General features: G+C 47.1%; 1 protein-coding gene across 4 annotated transcripts in view; it reads left to right on the forward strand.

Annotated features, from left to right (window-relative positions):
* Nucleotides 1–13,218, forward strand: part of DAG1 (dystroglycan 1) — a 52,821-nt gene that overhangs the window by 15,499 nt on the left and 24,104 nt on the right. The window contains exon 1 of one of the 4 annotated variants that reach the window (XM_074836546.1): nucleotides 6,074–6,089. The exons of 2 other annotated variants lie outside the window; for them this stretch is intronic. The gene's annotated coding sequence lies outside the window, so the exon portion shown is untranslated. Of the gene's footprint in view, nucleotides 1–6,073; nucleotides 6,090–9,790; nucleotides 9,806–13,218 lie in introns of those variants that run through there. One more of the 4 variants, XM_074836547.1, reaches the window with a different exon arrangement.

The raw sequence follows: 13,218 nt of genomic DNA on the forward strand, positions 1-13,218 counted from the left end.
CCACAGCTGTGTGTTTTCTGGATTAAGCAGGCCTAGATTTATTTGCAAATATTAATATTTGTGTACTATAAAGTGCTGGTGGAAATCTATGCTCTGAAGGTTAAGCTGTGTTTTGTTGGTATCTCTGGTGTGCAAGAACCTGTATCCCTGATGGGCTGGGAGCTTGGAGTGGCAGAGTGACCAGCAGAGCTGGGGTGCAGGATCTGCCCTTAGCCATACCCTGCTGTTTGCTAGTGCTTTGGACCTTCTAAAATCACAACTGCTGTGCCTGGGTTTTCCCTGTTTGCCTGTCAGGCAAGAGGGTTCGATACCACTGTGAATGCAGTGTGTTTGGGTTGAAGAAGTGTATGGGTCTAGACCTATTTGCAGGCAGGGTACCCAGGTTAGGATGCAGGATGATCCGTGTTCCCTCTGCACGCTGTTTTGCCGTGTGTTTAAAGGAGAAGGGCCTTTGGGGAGCTTTGGCATGTCTGCAGTGTAGTTGGCTTGTTACGTGCAGTACTTGTGTCCTGGCAGCCTTGCGCACTGCTCAAACGGAGCTCCCAGAAATTGCTGCCAGTTGTATGTGCTGTGGCTTTGTCAATGACAAAAATACCTAGTTCTAGAGAGAGTTACTTTGCATGCAGAATTACTAGAGTATTTTCTTTTGCTTATTGGCTTGTAAAAAAGGAAAAAAAAAAAAAGTAGATTTGAAAATAAACCCGCTGTTGTTGATTTGTGAATAAAGATGTGTTAATCCACAGGGCTTGATGTATCGGTAGAGACCTAATGTTATAACACAGAATAAATGTCTGTGTAGAAAAGCACCTGAAAAAAAAAACAAAGATGATACTATGCTATACCCTAGGTAACATGACACAGCTTTAAAAATCAGCAGCAAATTCAGCTGGCAGCCTGCAGGTCTAAAATTTGAAGCACTGCACTTGAAGAATATAATAAGTTTTGAAACAAATATTTATAAAAAATATTCTCAGGGTCTGGAATGCAACTATACTAATGTTTAAAATATCCCTGGAAGAGTTGTATGGCTGGTCAGTGCTTGTTTCCCAAACTCTATTTTCAACTCTTCCAAACATTTCCTCAGGTCTTTTGGGCAGCTTTTCCCTGGCGTGCTGTACCCCTAGGCTGCTGCTGGCAGGCTGGGAGAGCCGGTGTGCCAGGAGGGCTGAGCCCCCCAGCACGGGAAACCTGCTGCTCGTGCCCGGCAGTCCCACAGCAGGGTGCTTGGGGGGCTGTGAGTCCCCTCCCCAGCTGGCCTGGGTCCCTTACCCTGGGACAGCTGTGGACTTGCTCTCCTTGTGCTGCCAGAGGAATTCAGCCCTTCAGCCAAATGACTCGCTCCCCCTTTCCTGGGACAAACCAGCCTGTCCCCTGGTGAAACGATCCTTCCCGTGGTCCTTGCTGCTCCCATGGCTCAGGGTGACTGCGGGGAATGAGCCACCCCATGACACACACTGGTCCTCCTAATGCATCCCAAGCAATTTGTTTTATTTCCCATGTTTGCTGTACTGGCCTCACCCTGGATTTTTCCCATCCTCCTGGTTCCCTCAAAACTGGGAACCTGTCAGGTGCATTTTTATCAATGGAATATCCCTAATGGGGAAGTCTTACCTCTTAAATAATCCTCTTAAGGAAGAGGAAGCCAGAAGGGTTGGGGGAGAGTGTCTATAACTACCTTATCACTTGCAGCTCCCAGACCTGGAAGGAGTTGAAATCAATGTGTTTGTTGCTCCCACAGAATAAACAGTCTTGTGAGGACTTTGGCAAGCGGAGCCGTGACCGTCTTTCTGACGCTGTTTATATAGTTTGCCTTCTGGGACAAAGGCTATGTAGACATCTGGATTGCGCTGGGGTTTTTAGGGGAAACACGAATTATTAGTTTGCTGTGAATGGAGAATGACTTTGATTGCTGTGTGAGCGTGCTTTCACCAGCTCGCTGCTGCCCAGGCTAAATCCTCGATCTCCTGCTTTGGAATGAGAAACTGCAACTGCGGAGGCTGTGTGCCATGTCCTGGGAATGGGGGGCTGAGCAGACCTTTCCTGACCTTCTGGTGCGTTGAGAAAACATGCTCATTTTATGGGCAGTTAATTTATAGAAAGTTCCTGTTTAAATTTCCTCCAAGAGCTGTAAAACCGGAGGACAGCTGCACCCATTAGCCAGCTAATCAAATGCTGCTCACACCTGGCTTGCCCTCCCCTTCCCCTCACTGCTGCTAACTTTTGGCTCTTTCCTAAGAGCAAGTGTGGCAGCTTTGGAAAATAACCCTCAAAACCTGGTAGGGAAGCTGCTCTGCAGAGGAGGGTGGCTGGCCAGTGCTCCTGGTGTTTGGGGTGTCCTGCTTGCTGAGCCACAGCTCTCAAGGCTGGGCTCCTCCCCAGGAGTGTCTGGGATAAATCAGATTTTGTATTGCATTCACTCTGGTTTATAAAAGCACTGCTATGCTGTCTGCCTTAAGGAGTGGTACTGCCTGTCGATGGAAATAACCACCCTGGTCTGAAATAAAAACCTGGTTTGCATTTTGCTCCTCTTCTAGGCATGGGGAAAGCTGCATTTATTTCCTGCTGCCTCCTCCCTCCTTCCCCAAAGACTGCATAAGCAAAAAACTCATAGACTTGTTGGTAGTTGTGTGTGTTCATCTTCAGTGAAAGGAAATCACTTTTAGATGGGTGTTGGGGCACCCAAACTCCAGAAACCCTGCATTGCCTTGACTCCCTGCAGCAACCAGGCTGATAGGATTTCAGTATGGGTACATGCTCTAATAAATTTGATCCTAATAGCTAATTTTGATCTAGTTTGACAGAGAGGTTGGGATCTTACAGACACTGAGCTCTTGAGAGCTCCTCAGAGCTGCTTTTTCCTCTTCTGACAACAAGCAGGCTCATGTTCCACCCCTCTGCTTTGAGGCTTTAATTGTACCAGTTTATTTTCCTTCACCTTCTTGCCTTGTTAAAACTAACTTGAAGAAAAAGAGGAATTTCCAGCCCGTGTCCAGGGCTGAACTGCTGCTCCTTCACTCCCAGAAATATCTGTTGCTGCTCTGAACAGCTGTCCTGGCCAGTCTCCCGGCTGTCGGTGCTCATCAGCCCTCCGATGCGGGGAAGGCAGCGAAGCCCTCGCCCTTTTGGGGAGGCTGGAGTGTTTTCACCCTTATCTCCCTTTTATTCTAGGGGGTGGTTGACCGGTGCAGAAAACTACTTTGGTGTGAGTGGCTGGAGGCTACAGAGACTTTTCTGGAGCCCCCTGCTTTATCTGCCAGTTTAACAAAGGTCTGATGGTAGGAATGAGCAAAGGGGGGGAGTGCTTAACACCCCCATTACAAGTTTCTGAACCTGCAAGGGCTCCTGGAATAAGCCCCTTCAGCAAGTTCCCCAGTCTGATGCAAGAAAACTGTCTTTGGCTTGCTTCAGGGCCTGAAATCTCTTAATTTTGTTTAAACTGGGGCCTGTTTCCCTTCCTTTAAATCTCCTCTGCAGCAGTTGATAAGCAGCCGGTCCCTTCTCTGGAGAAAATGCTGCAGAAAGAAATGCCAGGAATGTGAACAGCAGGTGGGGACTGGCAGATGTACTTATCAATCACGACAGGCTGACGAGTGGTTTATTCCTCTAAAGAGCTACTGTTTGCCTCTGGCTTGGTTTGCGCGTGTCCTCTCCAACCGCCTCCAGCTTCTACCAGGGTTCAAGATAAGAGCAGGGTAGTTTTCCCATTTTTTTCTGGGGCATGGCATGCTCTGTGCAGGACACCCTGCTCCAGGAGGCCAGAAGAGGAGGGGGGGTGGAGGCAGACCCTCTAGATCGTGCTGGAAGGGTCGCAGCAGCATACCTAGTAAATGACGAGCTACATCTTGGGGATGGGCTTTGGGAAATCTTGCTTCCATGTTGCCCAAGTAGAAGGCAGACTCTGTTAGTTAATTGAATTTGCTGCACTGTTGCTTTTCAAAACATGGCTTTGTATCTCAGAGGAGTCTGGAGTTATTTCTGTGGACAAAACCGTATTTTAAGGTGGTGATATTTTGAGGAGATCACCTGCGTTGACAAGCGAGAAGCCTGTGCAGCTCTGGACTGCAGAACTGCACCTGTAGAAAAGGAAGCAGGACCCTCTGGTCGTGGGGAGGGGCTGAAGGGATTCAGCGGTGGTGCGAGTACTTCTTGTTTTTTGCTGTGAGCTGCCACTCCTGATCTTTTGAGCACCTTGTGCTTCATATGGAGATACCTTTTTGTAGCAGGGACAACCCAATTTACATTAAATAACAGGCTGAATGGTGAAAAGCCTTTATCTGGTGATCTCTAAGCAGCTTTCCTGGGTGTGTTGGCAGTGTATGTTACAAGCAGAGCAAACCTGCTGTCACAAATGACATTATGGATGTTTTTCCCAGCCTCTAAGCTTTCACTCTGGCTGATGTGCCTGTGTCAGAATACCTGTTATTTCAGTGCTTCGGATCCGCTCCAGTTCTGTGCACTTGCAAAACCCAGAATAAGCTGTAGGCTTGTAAGTGATGTGATTAGACCTCTCCTTCAATGACTTGTGGGGTGTTTTGCTAGCTACATAATGCTGTTGCCATCAGTGCTTCAGGGCACCCATCTCCAGTCTTGGGTGATTTGCCTTTATAGGGCCACTGTTGATGTAGATAGTTGATATCTTTTAAAAAAAAAAAAAAAAAAAAAAGGCGGCATATCTGCCCCAAGTGGTCTTAACAGTTTTTCTTCAGATTGTTTCTTGGTTTTGTGAAAGAGCAGTGGAAGAAAGAACTAGCTTTCCCAAGGAAGAAAAGCAATGACAATAAGGGAGCAGGCATTACTGTGGCACAGAATAAATACCTCAGGAACATAACTTTTTGCAGCAGTTAAATGGTTATTTTCAAACTCTGCTCAGAGAACACCACCTTGCCTAAACAGGGGTTGTACTCGGGAGGTGCTTCCTTCAGCTTTTAAACTAATTTAGTTTCTGGAGCGAAGGCAGCCATTTAAGCCGTGAGGCTAATCGCGTTGCTACCCACTGCGTTCAGCGTAGCACCTCGCCCATGGCTTCGGCTGGAGGCCAGATCCTGACTGCACCCCGCTGCCCTCTGCACAGCTCTGCCGTCCTGTCCGGCGGGTCAGCCGGTGAGTAATGCTCCTGTGGAGCTGCATCCGAGGGGAGTGAGCAAGCAGAGCCTGGGATGGAGCAGGGCGTAGCGGCAGTAACCAGGGAGCACACACATCCAGATGCTGTAAGCCCCTTAGCACGTTCTCCAGAAGTTGCCTCCCAGTTGCAGTGATTTGGCTGGAGCTCCCTCTTGGAGGACTTATTAATTCCCGAATTAATTCCCATTTGGAGTGGATTCACAGTCTCAAACTCTGGGTGTGGGTAGCCTGCTTTAGCTGCTCTGGCCGTTTTTTCTCCGCAGGCCTTTGTGGAGGAGCAGGCCCGTGTGGAGGAGCAGCAAGTATCTCGGTGACACCAGTCACACCGCCTGCTGCAGCGACTGTCTGACGGCTGAGTTGCATTTAACTCTTGAACTTAATTGCTTGCACTGGTATTTCCCATGCTGTGCTCTTGCCTCAGGCTTTACTTCAGGTTTTCAGCAAAAGCAGTTCAGCCATTTCCAAGAGTTAAAGGATTAAAAAAAGCTTTAGGTTTTTAGTATCTAAAAAACTAAACAGCATCTAACTGCTTGCATTGAGAGGTACTTGGTCTGGCACAATGGCTGGAAGGTTGGCAGCCCCCTGGTCTGATAGCAAAGGATGTGCCATCTCCTCTCCCAGCAAAAATGCTCTGTATCTTCTGTATCTTATCAGGTTACAGGCGTCTGAAAGGCTTCCAGTTCACCAGTGCTTTGTAGGCTTGATCTGCCAAGTTAAGGCTTTCAAAGATCCTGTCCTACAGGGCCCGGAGGGGCGGAATCATTGCCGGGGTGGGAGGGAGGTGCTGCCACCGGCCGTCCCCAGCCCTGGCAGCAGGACCCTGTCTCTCCTGGGCTGCTTGCTGGCAGCCATGGATGGGTGAAGGGCTTGCCTGCCTCAGAGGGAGAGAGAACAAAAAGCTGGCATAGGGGTGGAGAATAAATTGTGGTGCTTGCTGTGACCAGCTCATGGACAACCTTAATTCTCAGGTATTCTGATTTTTTTTAGCTTATTATTTGCAACATTGGGGTTTTAGGTATTGTTTCTGTTACCTAGAGCAACATCACATGCTTTTGGGGGGGGCGGGGGGGTAGGCTCAGCCTACAGCAATGAGCTAAGTTCCTGGCTGGCATAAGGTCCTGAGGAATAAAGGAGAAGCAGTCTGTCTTCTGCTGCCCTGCAGTGGGAGGCACTGCTGTTATCTTTGAACATTTCTTTCAGTTTGTTGTGGAAGGTGCTTCAGTTCTGCAGCCTGGTTTTGTTTGCTCTGGACTTTGCTGCAGTAGGATAGCAGAGGGCTTTGGAGGACAGCTCTGAACCTATGATTATATTTGAGAAGTCCCAAAACTGCATCATTCTTGATCGTGTGCTTCTCACTACAGCTGCGGACCAGCTGTTGTAGCTGTTGTCATACATGACTCTGGGAAGTGCCAGGTACAGAACGGCCTGAGAAGCCCAGCCTCTCCAGCAGAAAGGCTGAAGGTGCAACAAAGCTGCACTAGAGACCTCGTCTGAGCTGGAAGAAAATTTTTCCTTTGTGGAGGCTGGCAAATGAGTCTTGGCTATCTACTGTTTTAAAAACTGCTAACTGCTTTATGTGAAACACCTTGGTGGTGTTGAGCAGGGCATCCTCTCCTGTCCAGCGCACAGCTGGTGATGGTGGTGATGCTGTGGTGCAGACAGAGCGTTGTGGTCCCTGATCAGAGACCTGCGAAATGAGTGCTCGGTGACTGTAACTAGTAAGCCAGGTTATTTTTGGCATAGCATGTCTGCTTTATAAGAGATGGACTGAGCTGCTAAAACCACATTTTTCCCCTGCAACCCGTTATGAAGCCCAGAAGAGGCTCAAGCGCCAACCCAGAGTTGCTCTTCAGAGCTGGGCTGTTGTGGAGCTGGAGGCTGATCCTGACTGTGGTGTAACTGTGTTTTTATTTTTAAACTTTAAGTCTAGCCCCTCCAGGTGAGGAAACAGAGGTTGTGACCAGGCTTTGTAACAGGCTCTGCTGAATGACTGATAAGTCACCTGCCCACATCTGGACTGTTCTGCATCCTCCAAATGATGAACAATGTGCAACTAGGTCCTGCGGGTCGGACCCGATCTCAGCTGAGACGTTACAGGTCGTCCCTGAACCTACAATCTTTTAATGACAGTAAGCCAAGGAAATACTATGTAACCATTGAAGTAAAATAACATAAGCAAAGCGAAGCTTTGGTGCACGTAATTGGGTACCTAATTGCTGTGCTTGCCACCTGGGGATTGGAATTGCTCTCCCGCTCTGGAGGCTGAATGGGACATACTGTGATAAGCAGTTTAATTGTTTCCCCGCATCTGTGGCAGCGCTGTAAAGCGAAGGCAAGCTGAACACACCTTCAGAGCTTAACGGCCTCTCTGCAACTCCGAGACTGCATTTTTCCTGTGGCGCTTGAGCATCTCTCTTCATACAGCCCTTATGCTCTCGCTAAACAGTTTATGTTCTCCTCTGCTGTTTGATAGCAATGAGCCATCAGGTTTTTCTGGGAAGTGTTTCAGATTTACTTAGATATAAGAACAGCCGTAGGAATGTGGCTTTGTGAGCAGCGAGGAGAGCCCAGTGAGTGCTGGTAATGGGATGCCCTCTTAAACTGGGATTTGGGCATTGCATTAGTAATGAAGATCAGGCGAGTGCTGAGCAGAAATCAAAGCAATAGTGACTTGGGGGTGGATTCAGAAGAAAAGGCTCAGAGTGATTAAGGACAAATGTATTTGCTGTTACAGGCTCTCAGGAACACTTAGGACTGTTGTGGGTGGTTGTTGGGCTGGGAAGTGGGGTTGTCCTCATTTCTCTCCCAGGGTCAGCACAGACTGTGCCTAGGGCTGGGCTCTGCTCTGTTCTGGTGCCCCAAGGCAGAGAAGGTGGCTCTGTGTGGGAGCAGAGCTGGAAGTAATGAACATAGGAGCATAAAGGCACTGCTGTTGCAGAGGATTACTATGCCTAACTTCACTAAGAAATGCAGGCATGAAGGGGAGAGTGGTTTTTGGGTGTCCAAAGCACACGTAGTAAGCAAGAAATGATGCTTGGCTCGGAGAGGCTCGAACTGGTACAAAATCCAGATGAGTGCTGATTTAATATTCCTTGTTGCCTCAGAATGGCGTCTGACTTTTCCTGGGGCATATGTTGGAGGTGTGGACTCTCTTTTCCTGGGGCATACATTGGAGGTGTGATGACTTTGCGCCCATTCCTGGGATTCTTGCAGAGGGAGTAGGTAGTCATCACATGCTCCACTGTATTACTTTGCACTGGGAAGTCAATACAGGATCTGTCCCATCTTCTTATTCCTGTTTTTTTCTCTTTAAAACATGAATTTAAATTGTAATCTGCCCACTTGATTCAGGAGGAGGACACAGCTGTTGCCATCTTCCACGTCTGCGTGCAGCTGCGAGTCCACGCTGCAGTCCCTTCGCAGCCGTCTGTACCGTCACCTAGGAAGCAGTGGGACACAGTGTCCGCGTGCTGGGAAGGCAGGGCACACTCTTCCGTCTTCTGTGTAAAAACTGCAATGGCAAGTCAAAATAGAGGGATGCAGCCTGTCCTCACACTATTTGAAATACACTGTAATTTGGGGTTTTTTTTCCTCAAAAACATGCAGGTCTTGTTTCCAACCTCTCTGACCCATACAAGATTGATTTCCTGTGAGGAAGGGAGAAATTACTGGCTTTTTCTGCTGTTGCAAAACATCAGGACCATTTTTTGAGAACTGGTACCAGATTCCATGCCAGCTAGTTAACTGTTGCAAATATGTTACATTATGTCTGTGTTACTCTGTGGCTGCTTATGGAAGAAAAACATCAGTTTTCCTTGTCTTGTCCTCGCTGTCTCTCTGCTTCCCCTTTATCCTGTGAACACTCTGCTTTTGCCCAGTTTGTCCTTGGGTCCCAGTTTTAAATAACTTGTCTGGTGGCTGAGCAGGACAGTTTGGTCCTATTTTTAAGTCCTTTGGACTTTCTTGTTTGTGGAATTGGGGCATTAGGAATGGCAGGATGTTTGTGTTGGAATTGCTGCAGGGGGGTTGCTTGGAGCAACCCTTGAAACTTCTTTGATGTGTCAGGTGCAGTGCTATGCTGCTTGCAGAGAGGGGCGTGTTGTCCTGCAATGTATTTAGTCGATCGTGCTGGCTTTGTGTGTGTTGGGATTGTTTCTCTGGCCCTTTTTGGCCAGACTGAATGCGTGGGTCCTGGTGTAAGGAATGAGCTTGAGCGCTGTGACTGAGTCCTGTATCCGTATGGATGGGGCAGAATGTTAGTGTTTAAAAAAAGCCTAAATCCCTCTAATACTCCTTACAGTGAAGTAGTTTGGTCTTGCTTTGAAATAATTCAACTTGTCTCTTGATTTCTTAATACCAGAGCAGGGTGGGGAGAAAAGCTGGAGCTATCTCCGCGTTGGACCTGTGACGAGCGGCTCCAGCCTTCCCCACTCCTGGCTGAAGCCATTAAGGCCATGGTCAAGACCAGATGAGGGTTATTTTTTTAATTATGTAGTGCAGGTAAACAAGATAATTTAGCTGAAAGATAATGCAATGAAATTAATGCTGCAGGAACGCGATGCAGACTCTGTTACTGTCTTGTCTTTTAAGGTGCCCATCTTTGCTTTTTCATTTAAATCAATCTTCTTGCACCAGAGCAGCTGGGAAGCAGATGGACCTGTGAAGTCATGCACTTTCTGCCTTGGTAAGCTTGTGCCCCTCGGTGATCTGTTGCTTTTGGACTTATTATGTGAACGAAAGGCTGGCCAGCTTGGACCAGAGGTTATTGTGAAGAGCAGACAGTTTTACTGAAGCAGTCCAGCCCTTTGCTCCCTGGTCTCTAGCAAGAGGAGAAGACACCTATAAAAATGTGCACCTGCAGGAAGAGGTTATCAGTTTGGTGGGTTTTGATGACTCCTGAATTTCCGTGGGTTTAAGGGAATGTGCTGCCTAGCTGGAAGCTGCTGATCTTCTGGGAGTGAATTCCTCCTCCAGAAGCTTTCTCTGCCTCTATGGCATGGGAGCAATGCTGCTTCATTTTGCAGCTTTCCCGGTTTATGCTTGATGGTTAAAGTTGGAACATTTATATCTCATTCTGCCAAGAAGTGTTTAGAATAGTTTTCATGAGAAACATTGAAAGCTGCAGGTCCATGGCTGATGCCCTGGCTGCTCTGCATAAATCACTGGGTGGTAAATATATTTAAATGAGGAGCTATGGCAGTCTTGCTGGCTGAGTAATAAATCAGGGCTGAGCAACTCCATAAAGTTGAATCTTAATGCCTTGGCTTGGAGTTGTAGGGTAGGGTGGTAAAGCTGATGGAATGGCGGGATGTTTCTAAACAGAATGTGCCTGCCCTTAGTTACGCTGCCACAAAGAATATAAATGATGCTGCATACGTAACTGAAGTGCTGAAAATGGCTTTTTGTTGGTGTTGCTTGCCTTGTTTCGAGTGTCCGCTTAATGTCAGCTGTTTGTGCTTTACTTCCCTTTGGTAGCAGCAGCACGTCTTGTGCCCAGCAGTCAGGGTCCCTGGCAGGTATGGCAGAGATCCTAAGCCTTGACTTCCAGTCCTATGCTAAGTGCTGAAGCCCTGGTGCCATCACATCAGCCTATAGGAAATTATGGTGCTTAAACACTTTCAAGGACCTGCTTGAAATATTTCATTATCTGAGGAATTTTGTAGAATACCCAGAAGGTGATTAAAAACCCTTGGAATGTGACTGCCTCTCCATGTAGCAGTCCAGCCAAACAGCATTTTGAGGCAACTCCTAAGTATGAAACCTCCATCAAGGTTTCTTATTTTCAGATTTGAGTGTGGTGCCTGCAGCCCTCGGGCTGTTTGTTCCTTGCACTGGAGGAGCTGCCCAAGCTGCCCACTCTCCACTGTTCCTGCACTTGGCTGCCTGCTTCAGTACCATCAGCAGAGCAAATGCTTGTCTGGTGGCTGCGGTGTCAGCGTGTCCTAGGGAAGCCTCGGGAATGCTGTTCTGGTGATGAAAAAAGTAAAAAGTACTCTGCTATTGCGTGGTTGAGACATGGGTAAGGGTCCTGCCGCAAGCCCTCCGGCCAGGCTCAGGTGTGCTGCCAGAGCTGGAGCCTCGGAAGGGTTTCCTTCAAAAAAGGATTTGGAACTATGATCAGGTTTCCCGAGGAGGGGATTTGCAGGACTGCCCTGCCCATCAGTCTGTCCTTCACCCCTCTAATAACTTCTGCTTGCTAATTTGACAGAAAGAGCTCTATACCTGTTTTATTTTTAAAAAATAAATAAATAAAAAATAGGCAGCCAGCTAGGTGGGGAGTTTTGGCTAAAAGGACACACCAAAGCTTACAGCACTCCTCTGACTTGTGTAACGTGTTCCAAAAGCCAAACAGTGCCAGAAACTTCAGTGAGATTTCCCGCCTTGCTAGAATTTATCCCGCAGGGTCTTTCTCTTTTTGTGTGGACTCTTTAGTACTTAATAAGACAATGTCCAGTGGAAACTTCCTCTCTGATTAGGATATTCATCGTTTCTCTTCTGTGCGGATTCTCTGAAGCCTCATAAGGGGTTTTGTTCAACCTTCAATTCAATTAAGAAATCAAGCAAGAGATGCAAATCTTTTTAGCCTCACTGGTTTCAGTGCTCATGACTGCATCTGAAGAGAACATCTCCTGCATAGTACAGCAGGGCAACTTAGCGAGGAGGTATTTTTCTGGGCTTCAGCTGAGATTTCAGGTGTTGCTAGATGCTTGTGGGTGATTTTGTCCCTTTGGAGCATGAGGTGGAGGAAAGACTGTGGTGACCTGTTGGTGACACTGCCTTGGTTTAAACCTCTTTCTGAAGCAGCACCTTTGATAGAAACCTCCTTTCCAGCCGGGTGACTTCTATCAAAGGTGGTTAGCTGGTGTGAATTAGACTCGAAACAGCTGGTGGATGGTGAGTGATACCAGGGGACAGGACACACAGTGGTGACTGTCACGCCGGCTGCTCTTGCACATGTCCTTTAGCGCTAGCTGGGGATCAACTTGCCTGCTGAGGAATACAAGATCAGGCTCTGATGCCTCATAGTCCTCCCATTTAAAAAGCGGCGTCTTGCATCTTTGCTGCTTGTTTTTGTGTGCTTTCTTGTCAATGGGTGCCTCAATTGTACTTTCTGACTAGAACTGCTGTGCTCTAGATATCTCGTTAGACTGCCTTTTAAACAAAGTTTAAATTCACTTGTAAACCAGCTGAACCCCCATGTAAATTGTTTGTAGAGAGTCCAGAATCAGACTTCAGTGAACACAACCTGCTGTGGAGGGCCAGGGAATTTATCTTAAGTGCTATATCTTCTACTTCCAATATTTCTAGCAATTAGTGCCCCTCAAATCTGAGTGCACTGTCGTGGGGACCGGTCTGCTGCCTTGTGTATGCTAACCACGAAGATAACTCTTTTGTGGTCCAAATTAAAATTGCTCTAATTTTTCAGAGTGGTGCTTTGGTCTCATCTCTCTCAACTGCCTCTCTCTGCTGCCTGCCCAGGCCCTGCTGCCAGCCTGGGTGTCCTCTGTTCCAGGCTCTCCCGCAGGATGGCTTCTGGTAAAATGCTTTTCTGTTAACACCATGGTCTTAATTTCAGAGTTAATGTCAAACAAATTCAGCAAGATACAAAGCTTTCCTTACAAAAGCAAATTTAGAGTCAAAAATACCTGTTTTATCTTGATGCCTTGAGTTCTGTTTTCTACTAAATCTTGGAAACTGATAAAGTGTTTGTGTGTGTGTATATATATATATACACATCTGTTGTATTTCTCTTCAAAATAAGCATTTTTATGGCATTTGTATAGAAGGAGCTCTTAGTTCTATCTTTTTTCTTTTAACCTTCTGTAGTTTAATTTCCTGTGGATTTTAATACTAGCTTTAGCTTACCTTCCCTTAAACGTAGAATTAAATATTAGGATTTTTACACTTTCTCATTCTGTTTCTAGACAAAACCAGGAATTACAAGTAGAGTTTTGAGGGGCCTGCTCTAGCTAGCCATGGACTGGAAACACAAGTGAAGCCAAAGCCATTAAACTGCATGCCCTTAGGCAATCAGACCCTTGCTCTTCCCTGCTACGGCTGTATATTTAGCCTATATGCCCTTTCCAATAACAGCTG

This window comes from Strix aluco, chromosome 11 (assembly GCF_031877795.1).
Source record: "Strix aluco isolate bStrAlu1 chromosome 11, bStrAlu1.hap1, whole genome shotgun sequence".
Lineage (NCBI taxonomy): Eukaryota > Metazoa > Chordata > Aves > Strigiformes > Strigidae > Strix > Strix aluco.